This window comes from Malurus melanocephalus, unplaced genomic scaffold, assembly GCF_030028575.1.
Source record: "Malurus melanocephalus ecotype Western Australia unplaced genomic scaffold, MMel_1.1 scaffold_411, whole genome shotgun sequence".
Classification (NCBI taxonomy): domain Eukaryota; kingdom Metazoa; phylum Chordata; class Aves; order Passeriformes; family Maluridae; genus Malurus; species Malurus melanocephalus.
The window spans coordinates 619046-626570 of NW_026623643.1; positions in this window are offsets into that span (position 1 = coordinate 619046).

A 7525-nucleotide genomic window follows, 5' to 3' on the forward strand; every position below is an offset into this window, starting at 1 on the left:
TGTGAGTACTTTCAGGAACATTTCCCTGAAAATCTGTTAATCACATCCCAAAGAACTTGGAATTTGATTAAGGAGAACAGCAGCCCTTTGTCAGCCCCATGAGTTTATGCTCTTTGAAAACTCAAGCCTGGAAGCCACTTATCCTATCCAGCTGTCTTACTTTTCATAAAGGCACCTCTTTCCAGCTCCAAATCTTTATTCCTGTGAGTTAAACCCTCTTGACTTATTGCACAGAAAACTTGTGTCAGTTTAGCATCCCTCTTAAGAACATTTCCTGCACGCTAAAATGCCTTGGGGTTGTTGGGACACTGAGAGGAGTGGAGTATCACACTGGAGTGGAAGAGGAGGTGTATCCCTCTGCTATGGATATTTTTCCAACCTAAGGATTTCCCTGCCTCTCTCTTCAGGTCACCAGCGAGGTTTCTGCATGATGTGCATCATGGAAGCACACGTCAACAAGGTCTTGCATTCCTCTGTCAGTGCCATCCTGCCTCTGGCTGTCCTCAAGGTTTTCAGATGTAAGTCATTCCAGGTCCTTTGACAGCTTTTCTTTCCTCCTCATGGGAGAGAACTACAAACCTCTTCTTTCTTAGGCATAGGAGAGCATTTTCAGCCTGGCAGGGAGGAAGATGCCCATGACTTCTTATGCTGCACTGTCAATGCCATGCAGAGAGCTTGTCTGAGTGCAAGCAGCGAGTAAGCACAAGCAAATTACCTTTACAAAGTTCTGAGCCCTTTGGACTGCTTGATGTGCTCCCCTCAAGGAAACCTCAAAGCAAAACTCTTGGAGGAGATAAATCTCTGTCTTACCACTTGTTTCCAGCTTGGACAGCTCTTCTCAATCTACCACTGTCGTCCATCAAATATTTGGGGGCTTTCTGAGATCCAGAGGTAAGTTTCTACAACTGTTAGTCTCTTTGACATTTCCTGTGCCTGACAGTTGCTCCTGGGGCTGGTGGGACAGGTACAACAAGTGTAAATGGGCAATGTCASTCAGCTCCCTGTTGCTCAGCATTTGGATTTTTCCTTCCAGTCACCTGCTTCAGCTGCAAAGCCATTTCTGACTCCTACGAGGCCTTCCTGGATGTCCCTTTGGATATCAAAGTAAGAGGCTTTGCAATTGTGCTTCAAGACATCCCAAGGCCCCTGTAGCTTTCTAGAGTCTTGAAAATGTGGACTGTGAGCACAAGAGACCTTAGTGGTGGGTGGGAAGGGGAATGGRTGGTGTTCTCCTGCAGAGGCTGTGACGCTGCCCTCCCTTGTAGGTGCTGTCTTTAAGCATCATTAAGCTCTCTCCACCCCTGATAAATCCTCACCCTTCYCTTTGCCCTCCCACCACACCCATGTGGCTCCCAGGCTGATGGGTTGGGTTATTTTCACCACTGATGCCCCTGCACACTGCCATCAGTTGAACTGAGCAGTGGTACAGAGAGGGAACTCCTGATGGCTCCAGGAGGCCCTGGGACACAGGGAAATGTTCAGCATCACACTCTCCTTCTGCCTCCTGGACACTGCTTGCAGGTTCATGATGGGTCTCTTCACCTGCAGGGATTTTCTGTGGGGGAAAAAAAGTGGTTTTACAAGCTCTGATTTTGAAACTCAGCTAATTATTGTGTATGACTGAAGCTTGGGAAAAGAAAGGGAGTGTTAACAGCTTACATAGAGGAAGAATGCTGCATCCTTAGCTACTGTTGAGAAAAGAAGATTAGAATGTAGAATTGATAACGCAGGTAGCTAGAAATTATAAACATTACTAATACTGTAGCTTTTGCAAACTCACTAATTATGTTTTGATTACTAATTAAACAGCTATCTTTTAACTAATGTGTGTTTGACACAAATGTATACTCTAGTTGCTAAAGTAGATAAAAAAAGCTTATCCCACAATAAAGTTCTTCTTTCTCTCTGGTTTTTTTTCACCCACTTTTGTGTGTTTTATATCTATTCTTTTATGTCACTGTTTGGCCAGCAGCGACAGTTTTCTTGTCAGCTGCTGGGAAATGTTTGGGTGAGGGCATTTCCTGCAGCTCAGCACTCTCATTTCTCACTCCTCCAGGCAGTCTCGTCCCTCACTGCAGCTCTGGAGGACTTTGTGACACCYGAGCACCTGGATGGTGAAAACTGCTTTAAATGCAGCACGTAAGATGATTACAAAGAACATACTAACACCAGATCCTGTGGGAGGGGGCTGCATCTCATTKAGCAGAAGTCATCTTCTCATGGAAGTTTGCTGCACAAAAATGAGATRCAGCTTTTTAAAAATACAGCAGTGAATAGCATGAGAATAGCAAAAGGATGTGAGAGATGGAAGGGTGGTCTGGCCACCTTGTGGGAGGACTGGGTGCATTTCAGCACTGGCTCTGTGCTTGGTTTCAAGGTGCAAGAAGAAYGTTCCTGCCTCCAAGAGGTTCACAGTTCACTGTGCACCCAAGGTTCTCACGGTGTGTCTGAAGAGGTTTGACTGTTTCACCGGTGGGAAGATCAGCAAGGTGAGTACACAGCTGGTGTGCAGCTTTCCCTTCCTGGAGCAGATTTCCTTGAGCAGTACCCTTGTCCCAAACCACTTGTGTTGGGGTCCTGTTCCCTTCTGGGGAGAGAAAAATCCCCTTGGGAAGACTGTCAAAGCACTCTTCTCCAACAGAGCTGCTTTGGCCCAGAACAGTTCCCTGCCACCCAAACCATTACACATTGCTTGATGGAAAACCAACTGTTTATTAYCCCAAAGCTGTGTTTACACACCTCTGCCCCCTGGGCTTGGTAGGCTATTCCATGTCAGAGATCAGGATCCCTTCTGAGCCCTCTTGGTCTCTGTGTAGGTTGTGGAGTACCCCGAGTACCTGGATCTTCGGCCCTACATGTCCCAGGCAGATGGAGAACCTCTCCACTACTCCTTGTATGCTGTCCTGGTGCACAGTGGGGTCAGCTGCCATGGAGGACACTATTTCTGCTACACAAAGGTGAAGAGCARCTTCTTCCCCAATGTGGAAAATGTGTGTTGGGGAAGGTAAACTTTGCTGTCAGTGTTGTTACAGCCAAGGGTTTGGGGCAGAAGGTCCCCCTAGGGGCTGGGCTGGATTTGTTTGGACATCCCCTTTGTTTGGTAGTTTTCTGCCTGTGTTTTTGGAGAGATCCTTGCCTTTTTTTACAGGCCAGCAACGGGCTGTGGTACCAGATGGATGATGAGTCTGTGGAGCTTCGTTGCATTGACACAGCTCTCAGGCAGCAAGCCTACCTGCTGTTTTATGCCAGGTGATAACCAGCATTCACATGTGTTCAGAAAATGTTTCCTTTTCCTTATTTGTTGTTTTGCTTTTCATCCTCCTGAGTGTTTTCCTGATTGAATGCAATTACTGCCTGCATCATTCAGTGCTGTGCAATCTGTCCTACCCCATGTGTGTCCTTCAGCAGCCATTTGTCTGCTCTCTGATGCTGGACTTCTGTAGGGAAGAGGGAGAGAACTTAAAGGGACCACCAGGAAAGATGGGGAGGGACCCTTTACCAGGGAGAAGGATGAAGAGTATCAGTTTTCAGCTGACAGAGGGCAGGTTTAGGTATTAGGAAGAAATGTTTCAATGTAAGGGTGCCCAAAGAAGCTGTGGGTGCCCCATGCCTGGAMATATCCAAGGCCAGGTTGGACAGGGCTTGGAGAAACCTGGTCTTCTGTAAGGTATTCCTGCTCATGACAGGGGGAGTGGAACAAAATAAGCTCTTAAGGTCTCCTCCACCCAAACAAGTTTGAATTTATGAAATGGAGGCTGTAGAAGGAAYAAAGATGAAGTTTTGCTGGAACAGGAGCAGACTGGGTGGGAAGACCCCAGCTGAATTTTGCACTAGTGGCCTTGGTTAAGTCTTCTCTCTCTATAGAAACCTCTCCAAGAAAATGACTGAACCCCAGAGCAGGCTGCAACAATAACCCTAAATTGAGATCAGTCTTTTTTACTCCAGATGCTCTGATCTGAAAATTGGAGAAAGGGCTTCTTCCTCGCTGGAACCACGATATGCCCCTTCCTTCCTCCGTCAATGGGCAACTGGCAACAAGCAGGTGGCTTCTGTTGGACCACAGGGTTTGCCTGGCAGGACTAAGGTAACTCTGGGCAGGTGGGTCAGGGCCCCWGAGGAGCAGTGGATTTCCTTCTAGGATCTCAGCATTCCTCCTTTTTCCTGCCCACACTGCAGCATTCTTCCCAGCCACAGTGCTGCTTCCTCTCAAAGCATCCCACCTGGATCCTATTTGTGTGCCTTTGCCACCACAAAATGTCCCCCCCAAGAAATTCTGGGGGTTCCCCACTGACTCTGGTGCTTTCAGGAGCAAAGGGCAGGAACTCCCCACMGCTCTCTTTGCAGGACAAGGCGGTGGGTGTGGAGGGCACTGGCAGGCGGCAGGCCCGGAGCAGATCCCCGCTGTGGGCCAGGGATGTCTGCAGCTGGCTCGTGGAGACCATGGACTGTGACTACTCCAGAAGAAGGAAAACTGGCCCTCTGAGCTGTGCCTATGCTCCCAGGAATGAAGCAGCTTCAGGGCCTTCCAGCAGGAGYTTCCAGTGGGCTCTTGCCCCCAGGGCTGCTCGGGAGCAAGCGCTGCTGAGGCGGAGAGAGCTGAACAGATCCGTGCGCGGGGGCTACGACCTCCGCAGCCGCTTTGTGCAGTACACGGACTACCACCCCTCCCCGAGGAAGAGGAGGAGGCAGAGGACAAATCCTCCATGCTGTGACCAAACCCCTGTGGACAGTGCAGTCCCAGGRCCCTCCAGCAGCAGCCTGAAGCAGGCTCCCATGCTGGGGGCTGCTGAGGAGCAAACCCGACCGAGGCTGAGAGAGCAGAGATCCCCGCGCCGGGGCTGCGGTCTCTGCATCCAGTTCATGCAGTGCACTGCCCTCCGCCCCTCGCTGAGCAAGAGGAAGAGGGGGAGAGCAAATCCTCYACGTTGTGGCAAAGCCCCAGTGGATAATGCAGTCCCAGGGCCCTCCAGCAGCAGCTTGAAGCAGCCTCCCAAGCTCAGGGCTGCTCGGGAGCAAAGCAGGCCAAGGCTGAGAGAGCGGAGAAGATTCCCCCAGCTGGGCTATGAGATCCGCAGCCCATCTGGGCAGAACACAGGCCACCACCCTTCAGCGAGGAAGAGGAGGCTTTCCCTGCACCAGAGATGCACGTCAAACAAGCACTCAGGGCTCTCTGGGAGTGTTGGGGTCAGATTGTGGCCCTGGCTCAAGCAGAATGGAAGATTAGCACTGCGTTTATTAGCAAAGGTGTCCGTTGTTTTCTATATGTCTTCTCAGAGATGAGCCAACAATTTATTTAAATGGATGATGCTGCTAATGATTAGATTAAAAGGCTTATTTATTCCACAGTGGAGATAGTTATAGCTGCTAATATAGCACAGTATTTGGAAGCAATATTGAAGCAATTATATTAAAGYCAGAAAAATAAATGTTAAATAGAGACAGATATAACTTACCCTTGCCAACCACCCTGGAAAGTCTCTCTTTCTCAGTCTCAAGGAGTAACTTTGATGGGTGTCCCCACTCCAGGGAGGAATTTCCACACACACACACTGAGAAGGGGAGTGTTAGAAATCTGTCCTGTTAAAGAGTGGGACAGGGCTTTTATGGTACAAAGGGATGAACTCTCAGCCAGGTGCTGCTCAGGGAGCTGGAGCAGGATGCTCTGCCTAAGCAGGGATACAGCAGCTCCACTGTGTCTTGTTTACAACTCACCAGAAATGGCTTGAGCAAGGAGAATCTGCTGATTTTGGTGTTAAAGAATACTAAGAACAGCTTGATCAAACTATCACACCGACCCTTTCACTGAAAACATCAGGAGAAATCAAGCTCTCTAATGCTACTTTTGGTATTAGAAAACATTATTTTATTACGGTGCTGGGTGGGATCATTCCTGTAAACATGCACACACTCCTTCAAAACTTTCCATTATTTMTACATTTCAGCAAACAATGTTCATTGGCTATAAATTGCATAACACTCTTCATTAATTACTGTTCTGTTTTCTAYTGGTTATTAAYTTCTTSCTTCTCATGCTAATTCATCCACRTTTTCAGTCTTTTTATTGTCTTTTTCTCAGAGAGGTATYGTGGTTTAARCCCAGATGGRAATTAAGCACCATGCAGTTTCTTGCTCAACCACCTCTTCTTTCCCCCCACCCTGGGGGAGGAGATTTGAAGTAAAGCTTGTTTGGTGAATTAAGAACAGTTTAAGAGTTGAAAAGAAAGTAAAATACAACAATAGTAGTAAATAATAATGGTAATGTAATGGAACAAGTGATGCACAGTGCAACTGCACACCACCTGGGCAACTCCTCCCAGTTTCTGTAGCAGGCACTATTTTCCATGGTGTGGAATGTGYCTTTGGTCAGTTCAGGTCACCTGGCCCAGCTTTGCTTCCTCTCAGTTTCTGTTATGAACCTTCTCCATACTGGCAGAGCAGGAGACAAGGAAAAAAACCCCTTAATTTAGAATAAACATGATTTACCAAAACACAAAACATCAATGTGTTATCAACACCATTCTCATTCTGAATCCAAAATGCAGCACTGGAACAGCTRCTGAGAAGAAATGAACTCTGCCCTGGCTGAATCCAGGACCACAGGGTTACAGTTCAATTGTTGAATTGTATTTATTAGTTTCCTCTTCATCTCAGGGTTCTGCAAAATGTCCTTGTGGTTCATAAATTCTGCATTTCTTGTGTTCAGCTTCAGCAATTCCCTCTTCCAGCTCTGAGATTTTTGGAGGATATCAAGGTTGATTATAATTGTTTGAGTAAAACTCAAAGCTGCAGGAATTTTCCCCAAGCTGCGTTCCCACTGTAGCAGCTTATGGCAAACGTTGCTAAATGTTGGCTGCAGTGGCATAAGACAGAGTGGAAAATTACACTGCTTATTAATTAAAATTAAATTAAAATTAATTAAAACAATTCATTAGAAAAATTAATTAAAGCAATTAATTAGAAAAGTAATTAGCAAAGTTACATCATTTCCAACACCATGAGCACACTCAAAACAGGTATCTTGATCTGAGAGCAGGAGCAGCAGGGATGGCCAGGCCCTCACATGGAAGTGAGAGTCAAAAATGTCAAGTGGAAAAAATCAAAGAGCTTCTGACACCTTTTTCAGCAGCAAAGTGTATAAAGCTGACAATATATTACCTAAAAATGTCARTGGCTGGCAGCCAATCACTTTGTGCTATAAAGAGGCAGTCCTACTTTTGCACAACAAGAACTGCCAGCATCCTTCCCTCAGGTGTGTGAAGATCCCTCCCCTGAGCAGGGAAGCCCCTTAAAGTCACTTCTCAAGGCTGAGCAAAATAAATTTTGGGTAACGTGGATCTCTGCTTAATAATTGTTTTGCWAGATTTAATGTAATTGCCTCTACATTGCTCCAAAAACAGTGCTCTATACTGTACTAGTAGTTATGGCTACCTGTACTATGTAGCAAATAATTCTGATTAAATTATTTTGCCTGATCATTGCAATCAATTGAAATAAATTGAAATAAATACTTCATTTTACTTATATA